Here is a 19,025-nt window from a genome sequence, read left to right as displayed (position 1 = left end):
GTGATGTTTACTTTGGAATTCATTCGTTCATCCCTGTTCGAATGTTTATTGTGAAGACTATATGTTGCAATTTCTATCCGTTGATTCAACTTGTCTATCTGTCTATCAAGATGCTAACGGATGTCACCCTCTTCAGGATGGCTCCGCCAACGCGTCAGAATCCTGAACGCAGTGATGGGAGTCAAGCGAACCCTCCACCTCCATCTCCGCCTCCGGAGGCATGGCAAACTTTGATGGCAACCACAAACGCCAATGCTCAGTTGTTGATTCAGCTGATGCAAGAGCGTAACCAAGGCCAAGGCAACCAAGGGAATCAAGGTCAAGGGCAGTTCAACCATCAGCCTCAGTTTCCTACCCTCAACCAGTTCCTTGCAAATCAGCCAAAGTCTTTCAGCTACTGTGTCGAGGCCACAGACGCCGACGATTGGCTCGTGGATATCAACAAGCATTTCGAATGCAGCAATGTCAGGCCTGAGGACTACGTCAAGTTCGCTTATTTTCAGCTCAAGGATCAAGCAGCTGATTGGTTCCAGCAATACAAGGATTCCAGAGGAGGTCGAGTGATTACTTGGACTGATTTCTGTCGGGACTTTAAAGCTCACCACATTCCTACCAGTGTTGTTGAGAGCAAACGTGAGGAGTTCCGCAGTCTCAAGCAAGGCAACATGTCAGTGTACGAATACAACAAGCAGTTTCAAAAACTTGCTCGCTTCGCTAAATAAGACGTTCCTGATGAAAAGAGTATGATCTATCAATTCAGAGGTGGCCTTAGAGAGGATCTGCAGTTAGCTCTTGTTCTTGTTGAGCCTACTCAGTTTGATCAATTCTACAATATGGCCCTCAAGCAAGAAGGTGCTCAGCTCAAGTGTGAGGCTTCTAAGAAGAAAATCAGGGATGCAGTTCAGTCTTCTTCTTCCTCTCAAGTGGCAGCTAAGCAGCAAAAGTTCTACCTTCCTCCTCCTCCGTTTCGTCAGCCTTACCAACAGAAGAACTCAGGTGGTCTTGGATCTTCGCACCCACCCAACCCAAGCTACCAGAACAAGTCTCAGCCTCAAGCTCCAAGGTCAAATGCTCCTTATCACCGTCCGCTCTCAGAAGTGACTTGCAACAAGTGCCAGCAGAAAGGTCACTATGCGAACAAATGCTTCAACCAAAGGCGCCTTCCTCCTCCTCCTGTGAGGTCTTCAAGCAATGCAGTGGTCAAGCATAATCCAAAGCATGCAAAGGTGAATATGATGAATGCAGCTCAAGCAGAGGATTCTTCAGATGTGATCATGGGTAACCTTCCAGTTAACTCTATTCCTGCAAAAGTCTTATTTGATACTGGTGCATCGCATTGTTTCATGCCAAGACCGTTTTTTGCCAAGCATGAATTCTTTTCTTCACATTTGGTTAAACCCATGGATGTCGTTTCTCCGGGTAAACGGTTGAGCTCCAGTTTGGTGGTTCCGGATACCACAATCAAGATGGGCGACTATAGATTTCTGGCTAAACCAATTGTTCTTGGTGACTCTGATATTGATCTTATTCTTGGGATGGACTGGCTTTCTCAGCACAAGGCTCAGCTTGATTGTGCTGCCAGGGAAATTCAATTGACACACTCTTCTGAGGATGTTATCATCTATGCCGCTCGTGATGAAACCATTCGGTTGTTTTATCTCAATGAGAAGGGCGAGCTACACGCAATTTCTCAAATTCCAGTCCTTTGTGAGTACCAAGATATCTTTCCAGAAGAGCTTCCGGGTATGCCTCCGCACCGGCCAGTCGAATTCGTTATCGATCTTGAGCCTGGCACTGAACCCGTTTGCAAGCGTCCTTACAAGCTTGGACCTGAAGAACTGAAGGAATTGAAGAAATAGCTCGATGAACAAGAGCGTCTGGGTTTGATCAGACCGAGTTCATCTCCATGGGGTTGTGGAGTTCTTTTTGTCCAGAATAAGGATGGCACGGACCGACTGTGCGTCGATTACCGTCCATTGAACAAGAAGACAATCAAGAACAAGTATCCACTTCCCAACATCAATGAGCTTTTCGAGCAACTCAAAGGTGCTAAAGTTTTCTCCAAGCTTGACCTTTGTATGGGTTATTGAGGGAGTCCTGGACTAGGGGGTGTCCGGACAGCCGGACTATCATCGTCCGCCGGACTCCAAGACTACGAAGATACAAGACTGAAGACTCCGTCCCGTGTCCGGATGGGACTTTCCTTGGCGTGGAAGGCAAGCTTGGCGATACGGATATGTAGATCTCCTACCATTGTAACCGACTCTGTGTAACCCTAGCCTCCTCCGGTGTCTATATAAACTGGAGGGCTTTAGTCCGTAGGATAGAACATACATTACAACAATCATACCATAGGCTAGCTTTAGGGTTGAGCCTCCTTGATCTCGTGGTAGATCCACTCTTGTACTACCCATATCATCAATATTAATCAAGCGGGACGTAGGGTTTTACCTCCATCGAGAGGGCCCGAACCTGGGTAAAAACATCGTGTCCCTCGTCTCCTGTTACCATCCGCCTAGACGCACAGTTCGGGACCCCCTACCCGAGATCCGCCGGTTTTGACACCGACATTGGTGCTTTCATTGAGAGTTCCTCTGTGTCGTCACCGATAGGCTTGATGGCATCTACAACCAACGACGCTGTCCTGGGTGAGACTTTTCTCCCCAGACAGATCTTCGTGTTCGGCGGCTTCGCACTGCGGGCTAATTCGCTTGGCCATCTGGAGCAGATCGAAAGCTACGCCCCTGGCCGTCAGGTCAGATTCGGAAGCCTAAACTTCACGGCCGATGTCCGCGGAGACTTGATCTTCGACGGACTCGAGCCACAGCCAAGCGCGCCGCACTGTGACGATGGGCATGATCTAGCTCTGCCGTCGAACAGTGCCTTGGTGGCCGCACATGAATCCGCTTCGGCCATTAGTCCAGAGCCGATCGCCCAGATCGAGGATCGGTGGATAGACGCCGCCTTGGGGGCTTCAACTTCTACGGCGATGGAGCCGAACACTAATCTTGTCCCCCGTGAAACTCGTGATTCCGAGGTACCGGACTCCTTGCCGGACTCCAGGCCTCCCGCGCCCCCAACAATCGAGTCGGATTGGGCGCCGGTCATGGAATTCACCGCCGCGGACATCTTCCAATACTCGCCTTTTGGCGACATCCTGAATTCGCTAAAGCATCTCTCGTTATCAGGAGAGCCCTGGCCGGACTATGGCCAGGATGGTTGGGATACGGACGGCGAAGAAATTCAGAGCCCACCCACCACCCACTTTGTAGCCACTGTCGACGATCTAACCGACATGCTAGACTACGACTCCGAAAACATCGACGCCATGGACGATGATGCCAGAGACGAACAGGAACCAGCACCTACAGGGCACTGGAAGACCACCTCGTCATATGACATATACATGGTGGATACCCCAAAAGACGGGTACGGCGAAGAAATAGCGGAGGTAGATTCTTTAAAGAAACAGCCCAAGCGCCGGCGTCAGCGGTGCTGCTCTAAATCCCGCCACAGCAGGAATGGAGATTCCGGCACAGGAGATAATAATACCCCAGAAAGTGCCGAAGATAACCCCCTCCAGCAAGACTCAGCGCAGGAGGATGCAAAAGCAAGCCCTCACGAGAAGGCGACAGACGAAGAGGTTGAGGATTACAACTATATGCCTCCCTCCGAAGACGAGGCAAGCCTCAATGATGATGAATTCGTCGTGCCCGAGGATCCCGTCAAACAAGAGCGTTTTAAATGCAGGCTTATCGCCACGGCAAACAGCCTAAAGAAAAAGCAGCAGCAGCTTCAAGCTAATCAGGACCTGCTGGCCGATCGATGGACCGAGGTCCTCGCGGCCGAAGAGTATAAACTCGAACGCCCCTCCAAAAGCTATCCAAGACGTAAGCTGCTCCCCCGATTAGAGGAGGAAGCATACATACCTCCATCACCAGCGCACGATACGGCTGACCGACCACCCCGTGGTCGTGACAGAGAGGCACCCAGGCCCCCAACCAAGACCGTACCCCGGCATCGCTCCAAAAGTACTAAGCCAAGAGGGAACGCGCCGGACTTGCGAGATATATTGGAGGACAAAGCAAGGCAATCCAGATCCATCTATGGATCATGTGGGCGCCCCACGACCCATGACGAATACCGTCGCGCCGGATACAATAACCCCGGTCGGGCCGAACACAGCAGACAGCGCTCTCTCGAGCTGCGTCGCGATATTGCTCAATACAGAGGCGCCGCACACCCGCTATGCTTCACTGACGAAGTAATGGATCATCAAATCCCCGAAGGGTTTAAACCCGTAAACATCGAATCCTACGATGCACAACAGACCCCGCGGTTTGGATCGAAGATTATCTTCTCCACATCCATATGGCCCGCGGCGATGATCTCCATGCCATCAAGTATCTCCCACTCAAGCTTAAAGGACCAGCTCGGCATTGGCTAAACAACTTGCCCGCAGAGTCAATTGGGTGCTGGGAAGACCTGGAAGCCTCATTCCTTGATAACTTCCAGGGCACGTATGTGCGACCACCAGACGCCGATGACCTAAGCCACATCATTCAACAGCCAGATGAATCGGCCAGACAATTCTGGACATGGTTCTTGACAAAGAAAAACCAAATCGTCGACTGTCCGGATGCAGAGGCCCTTGCAGCCTTCAAACATAACATCCGGGACGAATGGCCTAGCCCGGCACCTGGGGCAGGAAAAGCCGAAATCCATGGCAGCCCTCACATCATTAATGACCCGCTTTTGCGCGGGAGAGGACAGCTGGCTAGCTCGCAGCAACAATCTCCGTAAAAATTCTGGCAGTCCGGATACTAAGGACAACAACGGCAGGTCACGTCAAAACAAAAACAAACGCCGCATTAACGGCGACGATAAGGAGGATACGGCAGTCAACGCCGGATTCCGGGGCTCTAAACCCGGTCAGCGGAAGAAGCCATTCAAAAGAACCACTCCGGGTCCGTCCAATTTGGACCGAATACTCGACCGCTTATGCCAGATACATGGCACCCCTGAAAAACCAGCTAATCACACTAATAGAGATTGCTGGGTGTTCAAGCAGGCAAGCAAGTTAATTGCCGAAAACAATGACAAGGGGCTAAACAGCGACGACGAGGAGGAGACCCGACTGCCGAACAATAGAGGACAGAAGGGTTTTCCCCCACAAGTGCGGACGGTGAACATGATTTACGCGACCCATATACCCAAGAGGGAGAGGAAACGCGCACTAAGGGACGTCTATGCGATGGAGCCAGTCGCCCCGAAGTTCAATCCATGGTCCTCTTGTCCGATCACTTTCGATCGAAGAGACCATCCGACCAGCATACGCCATGGCGGATTCGCCGCATTGGTTTTAGACCCAATCGTCGATGGATTTCACCTCACGAGAGTCCTGATGGACGGCGGTAGTAGCCTGAACCTGCTTTATCAGGATACAGTGTGCAAAATGGGCATAGACCCTTCAAGGATTAAACCTACAAAGACAACCTTTAAAGGTGTCATACCAGGTGTGGAAGCTAACTGTACAGGCTCAGTAACACTGGAAGTGGTCTTCGGATCCCCGGACAATTTCCGAAGCGAGGAGTTAATCTTCGACATAGTCCCGTTTCGCAGCGGCTATCATGCTCTGCTCGGACGAACCGCGTTTGCAAAATTCAACGCGGTGCCGCATTATGCATACCTCAAGCTCAAGATGCCAGGCCCTCGTGGAGTCATCACGGTCAACGGGAATACAGAACGCTCCCTCCGAACGGAGGAACATACAGCGGCTCTCGCGGCAGAAGTACAGAGTAGCCTCTTAAGGCAATTCTCGAGTCCGGCCGTTAAACGGCCGGATACAGCAAAACGCGCCCGAAGCAATACCAACCAAGACCACCTGGCGCGATCAGAGCACGCGTAGCAATGCGGCCCTAACCCCCGCCCACGCGTGATCGCAAGAATAGCCCTCCGCGTACATCATTACGCTTTGGAGATACCATGGGCGCAGGGGAAGGGGCACGATCGCAATGGACCCAGAGTGCGGTTCGACCGCACCAGGGGCTCGCAAGTGTGCCCCCTTTTTTATTTTTTTCCTTCTTTGTGTACACAGGACTCCGTTAACCAGAAGCCCTGTCCGGCGGTGAACCTGCCGAACTCATGATGCAACAGTCAGGGACGAAAGAAGGCTGCGACGAACACTCAGGTGGTCTCAATTACGAGCATTAAATTCGATTATATACACCAAGTCCGCAGCTCACCCCTGGAGGGGGACATGTTTACTTAGTCCAAATCCCTTGCTTACCGCACTATTTGTATCAGTCCGCACTCATAGCAGACTTTCTTTCATAAATAATGCAGCACCTTTTTGACTGCAATTACATTACCTTATATATATATATGCTCATTACATGACATCTTGCACCCGTATATTTTGGTACGGCCTAATACGCCAGGGGCTTATGTTCCCCACACTATGGTGTGATAAGTCCGAACACTTTCATAAGTGCGGCACCCCGAACTTATAGCATTATATGAATCGGCTCCAAATCATGTCTTGGGTCAATAGTTGGGTTTGCCCGGCTCCCATGTTTTGGTGCCTTACATTTCGTTCTGTCGGCTAAGGTGGCACTGGGAGAACCACTGCGATTGCGCCCCGGTTGAGCCGGGCGAGCGCCTCAGTGGAGAAAGCTAAAACTGACTGGCATGATAAGGCGAGAGACTGGTCGCTATTCGAGAGGTCTTTTTGGGTCCTTAAAGACTCACGCCGCTTCAAGCGAAGTTCCGGACCATGTCCGACGAAGGCGTGGATAGCGCCCCGGATTCGGTCTTCCGAATACCAGGGGCTTCGCCGAAATTTAAAATTATAGAATTCTATGGCTAAGTGAGAGTGTTCAAGCATTATAAGTCTGGTTGCCTTGTTCGTTGTGTTGAGCGCCTCCCTAGATGGACCCAAAAATAGGAACAAGAGTGCTCAAGTTTATCCCGAACACCCCAGCACTCGTGGCTTGGGGGCTGAAGCCAACGACTTGCCATCTCTCAGATTTTATAAACGGCCGCACAGAAGGTAATATTTTAAATTAGACAAGCGTTGCTTAATGCGCACATGAACAATGTTTCGGCGCACAGGATAATACATAACGAGTTTACTCAAAGATTACATTTCTGGGGCACTCATCCGCAATATCGCGGGCTCCCTTCAGGACAGTTTTATAATACATCTCGGGCGTGCGATACTCCTTGCCCGGTGGCGGTGGGTCCGTGAGAAGCTTCTCCGCATCCAACCTGCCCCAATGCACCTTTGTGCGGGCGAGGGCCCGGCGAGCACCTTCAATACAGGCGGAGCGCTTGATGACCTCCACCCAAGGGCATGCATCCACCAGCCGCCGCACGAGGCCAAAGTAGCTCCCAGGCATGACCTGTTCAGGCCACAGCCGGACTATAAGGCCCTTCATGGCCTCCTCAGCTACCTTGTGGAGTTCGACCAGCTGCTTCAGCTGGTCGCTTGGGGGCACCGGATGGCCGGCCTCAGCATACTGAGACCAGAAGACCTTCTCCGTTGAGCTCCCCTCCTCGCCACGATAGAATGCGGCGGCATCAGACGCACTACGCGGCAGATCTGCAAACGCCCCTGGAGAGCTCCGAATGCGGGTAAGTGTCAGGTAGTTTACATTAACATGCCTGCTTTGCATGAAAAATGCCTTACCCGCCGCTATCTTCTTTACATCTTCAACCTCCTGAAGGGCCTTATGGGCCTCGGCCTTGGCGGACTTGGCACTTTTGAGAGCCGAGGCAAGCTCGGACTCTCGAGTCCTAGAGTCACGCTCCAAACTCTCATGCTTCTCCATGAGAGCCTGGAGCTCTTGCCAAACTTCCGCCACCCGTGCCTCCTGCTTTTCTCGCTCTGCCCGTTCCGCGGCCGCACTGCGTTCGGCCGCGGACACAGCCTCCTTCAGGGCTGCCACCTCGTTCGTGGCCCCTGCAATACCCATATTATCCTTGTTAACTTTATTGCAACCAAAACCCTTTTCTGTAAGGTAACTATTCAAAGTGGTGTTACTCACCTTCTTTGTCCTCGAGCTGCTTCTTCGCATGGCTGAGCTCTTGCTCGGACCGCTCGAGATCTTGCTTCAGCACACTGACCTCCGCAGTCAGTGCGACAGAGGTCAGCAGCGCAGCCTGCAAATCCATATTGACATATTTTAAGCAACCCTGCGTATATCTTGTTAGATCCTCAGTCCGGCTTTTCTTTCCGAACACCGAACTGAGCATCAGGGGCTACTGTCTATGCGGTATTACATTTCATAATTTCAAACTTCTTACCTCAAAGCCTGTTAGAAGGCTGCTTCAGGCTTCGGTCAGCCCGCTCTTAGCAAGCTGAACCTTCTGAATCACCGCACTCATGATAGTGCGGTGTTCTTCCTCGATGGAAGCACCTTTAAGCGCCTCCAACAAGTTATCTGGCGCCTCCGGTTGGACGGAGGTCGCCGGTGTCACGGTCTTGCCCTTCTTTCGAAGGGGCCGCCCACCGGACTCTGGAACCACTGCGGGTTCCGATGTAGAGTCCGGCACAAAGTCCGGGAGGCAGCCTGACGGCGCCTCCGGAGCCTCCTCCTGATGGGTCCCTCTCTGGGATCCCACCTCGGCGTCCTTGCCGGCGCGGGGGGTAGTGGCAGTCGGAAGTGAATCCACATCCGACGGGGCCAAGGACCCGCTTGATGAAGCGGGGAGATCATCATCAGCCGGACTACGGACAGAATGCGGCATTAGAAGGACACTACGCGACACGAAAGAAATTGCATATCAAGGATCTGGATACTTACGATCTTGCCGGACGCCTCATCCTCGCCAACGTTGGTGTTGGCGAAACTGTCCGGGGGGATAGTCCTCCCCCTCTTGGACCCTTCGGCCTCCCCTATTGGGGAAGCCTTCCTCTTCTTCTCTCCCTCCTCCGGGAGAGAATCCTCCTCCTCCTCCTCGTCTTCGGGGGAGGAGTCCGCCTCGTCGTCGGACGCCTGCTTGCGGGAACTCTTTCGAGTCCCCGCGGCCACCTTCTTGGCCTTCTTCTCCGGCACCACGTGCGGTGCCGGAACCAGCAGCCCTGCTAAGCGGGCGTTCTCTGGGTCCTCTGGCATGGCAGCCGGGCTAATGAGCTGCTTGGCCTTCTCCATCCATTCCTGTCAAAGGAAAAGAGAGATTGAAACCCTCCTAGAATCGGTTTAATTACCACAAGTGTCCCAACAGGGTTGAATCACTTACCTCGTCAGCCGGATGCTGCGAGCAGAATCCGCGATCTTCCGTCGCGGATGCGGGGGCTTCGGCGCCCTTAAACAGCACCCTCCAGGCGCCTTCGTATGTCGTATCGAAGAGCCCGCTCAGCGCCTGGTGCTGTTCCGGATTGAACTCCCACAAATTGAATGCCCGTTCTTGGCATGGGAGAATCCGGCGGATGAGCATGACTTGGACCACGTCGACGAGCCTGAGCTTATTGCTCACCAGCTTCTGGATGCAGGCTCGGAGTCCCGTCACCTCTTTCGGATTGCCCCATAGCAAGCCCTTCTCTTTCCAGGAGGTGAGCTGCGTGGGGACGCCAGATCTAAACTCGGGGGCCGCCGCCCATGTGGGCTTGCGCGGCTCGGTGATGTAGAACCACCCCGATTGCCACCCCTTGACGGAGTCCACGAAGGCCCCTTCGAGCCAAAGGATGTTGGGCAACTTACCCAACATAGCGCCTCCGCATTCCGCTTGCGTGCCCTTCACAACCTCCGGCTTGACGTTGAAAGTCTTGAGCCACAGGCCGAAGTGGGGCCGGATGCAGAGGAAGGCCTCACACACGACGATAAACACCGAGATGTTGAGGATGAAGTTCGGCGCCAGATCGTGGAAATCCAGGCCGTAGTAAAACATGATCCCCCGGACGAATGGGTGGAGTGGAAAGCCTAGTCCGCGGAGGAAGTGGGGAAGGAAGACGACCCTCTCATGGGGCCCAGGGGTAGGGATGAGCTGCCCCTCGTCGGGCAGCCGATGCGCGATATCGCCGGAAAGGTATCCGGCGCTGCGCAGCTTGGTGATGTGCTCCTCCTTAACGGTGGAGGCTAACCATTTGCCTCCCACTCCGGACATATTCGGAGAAGGTCAAGGCGAGATGCGCGAGCTTGGGCGTTGGAGCTTGAGTGCGCGGAGATGGATAAGCAAAGGAGGAAGAAGGCGTAGGTGAGAAGGTAAATCCTTATCCCTTATATATAGGCGGACGAAACTGTGCGTCCCCCACCGGCCTGGTAAAACTCGCTTATCTCCCAAGCGCCACCATCAATGGCGCGGTTGGGTTACCCACATCCGTATTGATGAGAATCCCGAAATAAGGGGAACACGATCTCTGCTTCGACAAGACGTGCCCAGGAAACCGCTTCGCTAAACATGCTGAGGTGGTATAAGTAAAAACGATTCAAACAGTGGCTTGGTAGCGGTGTGATGTCACGCCGCATAATACGTCAGCAGATTGGACTGGTGTACATTTTATTCTCTCTACGGTGGAATGTGGAATTTATTTTGCAGAGCCGGACACTATCCTGGTGTTCATGATCTTCTTTGGGTTATTCAAGGGAGGAACCTGCCTTGCAACGCCGAAGACTATATACGCGCCGGACTTATCGTCATTGAAGCCTGGTTCAGGGGCTACTGAGGGAGTCTTGGACTGGGGGGTGTCCGGACAGCCGGACTATCATCGTCCGCCGGACTCCAAGACTACGAAGATACAAGATTGAAGACTCCGTCCCATGTCCGGATGGGACTTTCCTTGGCGTGGAAGGCAAGCTTGGCGATACGGATATGTAGATCTCCTACCATTGTAACCGACTCTATGTAACCCTAGCCTCCTCCAGTGTCTATATAAACCGGAGGGCTTTAGTCCGTAGGACACAACATACATTACAACAATCATACCATAGGCTAGCTTTAGGGTTTAGCCTCCTTGATCTCGTGGTAGATCCACTCTCGTACTACCCATATCATCAATATTAATCAAGCAGGACGTAGGGTTTTACCTCCATCGAGAGGGCCCGAACCTGGGTAAGAACATCGTGTCCCTCGTCTCCTGTTACCATCCGCCTAGACGCACAGTTCGGGACTCCCTACCCGAGATCCGCCGGTTTTGACACCGACAGTTATCATCAGATTCGCATTCGTGAACAAGATATCCCCAAGACAGCATTCAGAACAAGCTATGGTTCTTATGAATATACTGTCATGTCTTTCGGCCTTGTCAATGCTCCTCCAACTTTCTCTCGAATGATGAACTTTATCTTCAACCCCTACACCAATGAATTCGTCTTGGTGTATCTCGATGATATTTTGGTCTTCTCCAAGAACAAGTCGGATCATGCCAAACATTTGCGATTGGTGCTCGACAAGCTCAGAGAGCATCAATTCTATGCGAAGTTTTCCAAATGTGAGTTCTGGCTTGATGAAGTTCTTTATCTTGGTCACATCATCTCCGCCAAGGGCATCGCTGTTAATCCCGAGAAGGTGTCTTCAATTGTGAATTGGGAACCTCCTCAGAATGTCAAGCAGCTCCGCAGTTTTCTCGGTCTTGCAAGCTATTGCCGAAGATTCGTTGAGAACTTCTCTAAGATTGCAAAGCCTCTTTCCAACCTCCTCCAGAAGCATGTCAAGTATGTCTGGACGCCTGAATGTGACATCGCTTTCAACACCCGCAAAGAGAAGCTAGTTACAGCTCCTGTCTTAACTCCTCCTGATGAGTCCAAACCATTCGAAGTTTTCTGTGATGCTTCTCTTCAAGGTCTCGGTGCTGTGTTAATGCAAGAGAAGAAAGTTGTGGCCTATACCTCTCGTCAGTTGAAGCCCACCGAAAAGAACTACCCCACTCACGATCTTAATGCATTGATAACATGGAGACATCTCTTGTTGGGAAGGAAAGTGGACATTTTCACCGATCACAAGAGTCTCAAGTATATCTTCACTCAACCCAACCTCAACCTCAGACAAACTCGATGGGTCGAAATGATTCAAGAGTACAATCCAAGTATTGAATATACTCCTGACAAGGCGAATGTGATTGCAGATGCCTTGAGCAGAAAGGCTTATTGCAACAGTCTTATTCTCAAGCCATTTCAACCGGATCTTTGTGAAGCTTTCCGCAAGCTGAATCTTCAAGTTGTTCCTCAAGGCTTTCTTGCCAACCTCATAGTCTCTCCTACATTGGAATATCAAATTCGTGAGGCACAACTCCTAGATGCCATGGTGAAGAAGGTGAAACGTGGTATTGACAAGGGCATTTCCAAATACAAGTGCTATCGCTTGGATGACAAAGATACTCTTTTCTTTGAGGATCGTATTGTGGTTCCTAAAGGCGATCTGAGAAAAGTCATTATGAATGAGGCACACAATTCCCTCCTATCCATTCATCCTGGAAGTACGAAGATGTACCATGACCTAAAGCAGTCATATTGGTGGACTCGAATGAAGCGAGAAATTGCTCAATTCGTGAATGAATGTGATGTCTGCAGAAGGGTGAAAGCAGAACACCAAAGACCAGCTGGTCTCCTCCAACCTCTTGCTATTCCGGAATGGAAGTTTGATCATATCGAGATGGACTTCGTGACTGGATTTCCTAAGTCCAAGCGTGGAAATGATGCTATCTTCGTTGTCATTGACAAACTTACTAAAGTGGCTCATTTTCTTCCTATCAAAGAATCTATCACAGCAGCTCAGTTGGCAGAGGTATACACCTCCAGAATTGTCTCCTTGCACGGTATTCCACAATTGATCTCTTCAGACCGCGGAAGCATCTTCACTTCTAAGTTTTGGGACTCCTTTCAGAAGGCCATGGGCACAAACATTCGTTTCAGCACAGCTTTCCATCCTCAAACAAGTGGCCAAGTCGAGCGAGTCAATCAAATCCTTGAAGATATGCTCAGGGCTTGTGTCATTTCCTTTGGCATGAAGTGGGAGGATTGTCTTCCATATGCCGAGTTCTCCTACAACAACAGCTTCCAAGCGAGTTCAGGCAAGGCCCCATTTGAAATTCTCTATGGCAGAAAGTGCCGTACTCCTCTCAATTGGTCCGAGACAGGTGAACGCCAACTTCTTGGCAACGACTTGATCACAGAAGCCGAAGAAATGTGCAAAGTCATTCGTGAGAATCTCAAAGCCGCGCAATTGCGCCAGAAGAGCTATTATGATGACAAGCACCGTGATGTGGCTTTTGAAATCGGAGACCATGTCTACCTCCGCGTCTCTCTAATGAAAGGCACTCGTCGCTTCGGTATCAAAGGGAAGCTTGCCCCTAGATACGTGGGACCTTTCAAGATCATTGGAAAAAGAGGCGATCTCGCCTATCAACTTGAGCTTCCGTCCAATTTTGCAAACGTGCACGATGTGTTTCACGTGTCACAGCTTCGCAAGTGCTTCAAGACTCCTGAGCGCACTATCAACTTCGAAGAGATTGACCTCCAAGAAGATCTCTCTTATCATGAGCACCCCGTTGCTATTCTTGAAGAAACCGAGTGCAAGACTCACAACAAGTCAATCAAATTCCTGAAAGTGAAGTGGTCACACCATTCCGACCGAGAAGCCACCTGGGAGCACGAGGATCACCTCCGTTCCGAATATCCGGAGTTCTTTCAGTCCTAGATCTCGGGACGAGATCCTCTTGTAGTGGTGGAGTGTTGTAACACCCCAGATGTAACATGTCCCAATTTTGGCAATATATCAACATGACCTCATCCAATTCTGTGGGTTTTATCATGATTGGCCTCATTTTGTTTTGGTTATGTGTGTTATTCTTTTCTTTGTCATGCTCTCCTTACCATATTGCATTTGTGCTTCTTGTCATCATCATATAGTGCATTTTCATCTCATGCCATCTTATGTTGCATTTTGTCATTCATGTTGTTGCCATGAGCATCATGGGCATGACCTTGTCCCCCCCTTTCAACCATTGCACCATCACTTCTCCTCCTTCCCTCTACTTCCTTCTGTTATCAAGTGCTAATTTTTCCTTTCTCTATTAATGTTCATCTTCCCCCTGTAAATCTTGCTCCATGCCCTAAACCTCTCTGCCAAATATCTCCTTATTTGAAGTTGTTTTGGTCAGGTTCAAAAATGACACAAGTTTGAATTATATTCAAACTTGTCTTATTTTTCTACCTCTAAAAATGCCCAATGCAATTTATTAAAATAGTGGATAATTCCAGGAGTTGGAGAATATTTTCTTTAAGCTCTAACTCCTCTCCTTTTTCCCTGAGCTTTTCTGTTTCTAATTCTGTTTTAAAACAAACAGAAATGAAGCAGCAGCCTGCAGCCAGCGCAGCAGCCCCCTCTGGGCCTCCCGCAGCCCAGCCAACGCAGCCCGCCAACCCAGCCAACGCAGCCAGCCAGCCCAGCCAGCGCGCCAGCTAGCCCGCTCGCGCCCTCGTCGTTTCTCACCCGGTCGCCTCGCTACCCCGCAGCCCGTACGCCCACGTGGCACTCGCGACCCCACTAGCCAGCCACTGGCTACAGCACACCCACCTCTCACCTTTTCGTCTAGCTCACGCCGCGCGCGCACATGGCCACGGCCGCGTCGACGCCGTGCTCCACCCGTCGCCCTAGCCTCCCTTTTATCCCCTTTCCGTGTCCACACGCCCCCTAGGGTTTCCCTCTTCCTCTCATCGCCGTCGCCAGGTGAGTAGACCACCAGATTCACCGCACCCGCTCCGTCCCGAGCGCACCTGAGAGCGCGCCTCATCGCCGGCGTGCTCTCCGACCACTCGAAACCCTGCCGATCGTGTCCTTCTTCTTCCTCATCGTCGTCTCCTTCCACGACGTCGACTACGGTGCCCCGGACGACGAGTTCCTCGACATCGCCTGCTTCCTCCTTCCTCTCGGTCAGAGACGCGCCAAGGTTCAGAGATCCGATTCATCGCCGCCAGCTCGTCTCCGTCGACCACTTCGCGTCCTTGGGTGAGCTGGGTAACGCACCTCACTCTCCCATCCTTCCCATGGCATGTAGGCGCCCGTAGATCGCTTTCCAATCCATGTCTTTCTCGCGCTCGTAGTGCTCCGGCGTTTTCTGTATTCGTTTGTGCAGTGTTGTGCCGCCGTAGCATGTTTGCGTGCCCCGTGCTGGTTCCCCCTTGTCGTGCTCCCGTAGCTCGCTCGCACCGCTCGTTCGCGCTCCCGCGCGCACCCGGCTTTTCCCTGTGACGCCGTAGCTGCTGCTGCCGCTCGCCGTGGACGCCATGGCCCCGAGTCGTGCAACTGCTCGAGATCGATCGTCCCTGCATCCCCTCGTAGATGCACGCATCCATTCCCCTTTTCGCACGGCCACCGGAGTCCTTGTGCCCGCTGGATTGCCGCCGTTTCCCTCGCCGGCGCCGTCGTCTTCTCTGTTTGAAACAGAGTTGCTCGATCTGGTGCCTATCTAAAAGGAGCCGAAGCCCTTTTCCTATCAGAACCGCCTGCCTAGCCCAGTGGTTGCCGTAGCAGAGCCACACCGGGGAGACCCGGGTTTGATCCCCCGCGGCTGCATATTTCATCCCCCTTTTTTTTCTTTCATTTCTGTGAGTATGACAGGTTAGCCCCACCTGTCATCCTATTTAGCCCCTGTGTGTTTTTATTTTATTTTATTATTTGTTTTATTTTGGATCCCAGCGAACATTCCATTTCTGGCATATTGAATCTGTCCTTTTCGGGCAAGTCCAATTCTGGACGTTTCCAATTTTGGAATATGCCATTTCGGTCATTTACCATATAGGGCAGGTTTAACTTAATGCATTTGTGATGATCTTTCTACAGCAACCCTATCATATTATATATGTTTTTGGGGTAGAAAAATCCCACCAATCCAGTGGTGGCATTAGTTTCTGCATTTGAGCAAGTTCATGAACATGCCATCTTAATCCATGTTGCTGTTTGCATCTTATCTTGTCGTGCTTGTCATTTGGAAAAACCATGCACCCGAATCCGGTGATCTCTATATCGATTCCAACCGAAATCATCTCATCTTCCCAGCGGCATACTTGGTTTGCCAAGTTGATGCCTTGTTCATCATTTACCTTCCGGAGCACGCATATGCATTGCATATCTCATCTCGCATTTCATGACATGTTTTGCATCATGTTGCTTGTGCATTGCACCGTGATTTATTGTGCTCCATTGCTTGTGTTCTTGCTCTGGGTAGAGCCGGGAGACGAGTACCTGTATGAGGAACCTGTTGAGAACGCCCACGAGGATCAAGCCTTCGACAACTCTGGGAACCTTGCAGGCAAGATGACCATACCTTCGATATCACTTCTATCTTTGCTTGCTAGATGCTCGCTCTTTTGCTATGCCTATGCTACGTTACCTACCACTTGCTATGTCATGCCACCCATATTGCCATGTCAAACCTCTAACCATACTTTCCTAGCAAATAGTTGTTTGGCTATGTCACCGCTTTTGCTCAGCCCCTCTTATAGTGTTGCTAGTTGCAGGTGAAGATGAAGTTTGTTCCTGGTCGGAACATGGATATTTTGGGATATCATAATATCTCTTGTTTAATTAATGCACCTTATATATTTGGTAAAGGGTGGAAGGCTCGGCCTTATGCCTGGTGTCTTGTTCCACTCTTGCCGCCCTAGTTTCTGTCATACCGGTGTTATGTTCCTTGATTTTGCATTCCTTACGCGGTTGGGTGATTTATGGGACCCCCTTGACAGTTCGCTTTGAATAAAACTCCTCCAGCAAGGCCCAACCTTGGTTTTACCATTTGCCACCTATACCTTTTTCCCTTGGGTTTTCGCGAGCCTGAGGGTCATCTTTATTTTAGCCCCCCCGGGCCAGTGCTCCTTCGAGTGTTGGTCCGAACCGAGCAGCCTGCGGGGCCACCACGGGGAAACTCGAGGCCTGGTTTTACTTGTAGCTTGACTTATCCGGATGTGCCCTGAGAACGAGATATGTGCAGCTCCTATCGGGATTTGTCGGCACATTCGGGCGGCTTTGCTGGTCTAGTTTTACCATTGTCGAAATGTCATGCGAACCGGGATTCCGAGACTGATCGGGTCTTCCCGGGAGAAGGTTTATCCTTCGTTGACCGTGAGAGCTTATGATGGGCTAAGTTGGGATACCCCTGCAGGGTATTATCTTTCGAAAGCCGTGCCCGCGGTTATGAGGCAGATGGGAATTTGTTAATGTCCGGTTGTAGAAAACCCAAAGTTGACCTTAATTAAAATACATCAACCGCGTGTGTAACTGTGATGGTCTCTTCTCGGCGGAGTCCGGGAAGTGAACACGGTGTTAGAGTTATGTTTGACGTAAGTAGTTTCAGGATCACTTCTTGATCGCTACTAGCTTCACGACCGTGCCTTGCTTCTCTTCTCGCTCTCTTTTGCGAATGTAGCCACCCTATATGCTAGTCGCTTGCTGCAGCTCCACCTCACCACCCTGTCCTACCTATAAGCTTAAATAGTCTTGATCTCGCGGGTGTGAGATTGCTGAGTCCCTGTGACTCACAGATTGTACCAAAACAGATGCAGGTACCGATGATACCAGCGCAGATGGCGCAACTAAGTTGAAGTGGGAGTTTGATGAGGCCCTTGGTCGTTACTATGTTTCATTTCCAGACGATCATTAGTGGAGCCCAGTTGGGACGATCGGGGATCTGTGTAGCTTTTGGGGTAGTCTTCTTTTATTTTGGTTCCGTAGTCGGACCTTGAGTGTATTCTGGATGATGGATGTTTATTTATGTATTGTGTGAAGTGGCGACTGTAAGCCAACTATGTATCTCTTTCCCTTATGTATTACATGGGTTGTGTGAAGATTACCTCACTTGCGACATTGCTTTCAATGCGGTTATGCCTCTAAGTCATGCTTCGACATGTGGGAGATATAGCCGCATCGAGGGCGTTACACTCCTCCTCTGACTCAGTCCGCTGGTAGCCCTGCTTCACCATCCAGTCAGCCTCAGGAGTGATGGGCTTCTCGGACCCACTCGAGACCTGCTCGCCGAATGTTGATAACCCACAAGTATAGGGGATGGCAACAGTTTTTGAGGGTAGAGTATTCAACCCAAATTCATTGATTCGACACAAGGGGAGCCAAAGAATATTCTCAAGTATTAGCAGTTGAGTTGTCAATTCAACCACACCTGGAAAACTTAATATATGCACCAAAGTATTTAGTATCAAAGTAGCATGGAAGAAATGGTAACGGTGGCAAAAGTAACTGTAGCAGTTTTGTAGTATTTGTAACAGTGGCAATGGTAAAGTAACTAAGCAAAGATCAATATGTTAAAATCTCATAGGCATTGGATCGGTGATGGATAATTATGTCGGATGTGATTCCTCATGCAACAGTTATAACATAGGGTGACATAGAACTAGCTCCAGTTCATCAATGTAATGTAGACATGTATTCTGAATATAGTCATACGTGCTTATGGAAAAGAACTTACATGACATCTTTTGTCCTACCCTCCCATGGCAACGGGGTCCTATTAGAAAATAAGGGATATTAAGGCCTCCTTTTAATAGAGTACCAGACTGAAGCATTAACACTTAGTGAATAATGAACTCCTCAAACTACGGTCATCATCGGGAGTGGTCCCGATTTTTGTCACTTCGGGGTTATCGGATCATTACATATAGTAGGTGACTATTGACTTGCAAGATAGGATCAAGAACTCACATATATTCATGAAAACATAATAGGTTCAGATATGTAATCATGGCACTCGGGCCCTAGTGACAAGCATTAAGCATAGCAAAGTCATAGCAACATCAATCTCAGAACATAATGGATACTAGGGATCAAACCCTAACAAAACTAACTCGATTACATGATAAATCTCATCCAACCCATCACCGTCTAGCAAGCCTACGATGGAATTACCCACACATGGCGGTGAGCATCATGAAATTGGTGATGGAGGAAGGTTGATGATGACAATGGCGATGGATTCCCCTCTCCGGAGCCCCGAATGGACTCCAGATCAGCCCTCCTGAGAGAGATTAGGGCTTGGTGGCGGCTCCGTATCGTAAAACGCGATGAATCCTTCTCTCTGT

The sequence above is a fragment of the Triticum dicoccoides genome, chromosome 7B, assembly GCF_002162155.2.
Source record: "Triticum dicoccoides isolate Atlit2015 ecotype Zavitan chromosome 7B, WEW_v2.0, whole genome shotgun sequence".
In the NCBI taxonomy this organism is placed as follows: domain Eukaryota; kingdom Viridiplantae; phylum Streptophyta; class Magnoliopsida; order Poales; family Poaceae; genus Triticum; species Triticum dicoccoides.
The sequence above is the reverse complement of the archived record's forward strand: the minus strand, read 5'-3'. Positions refer to the sequence as shown.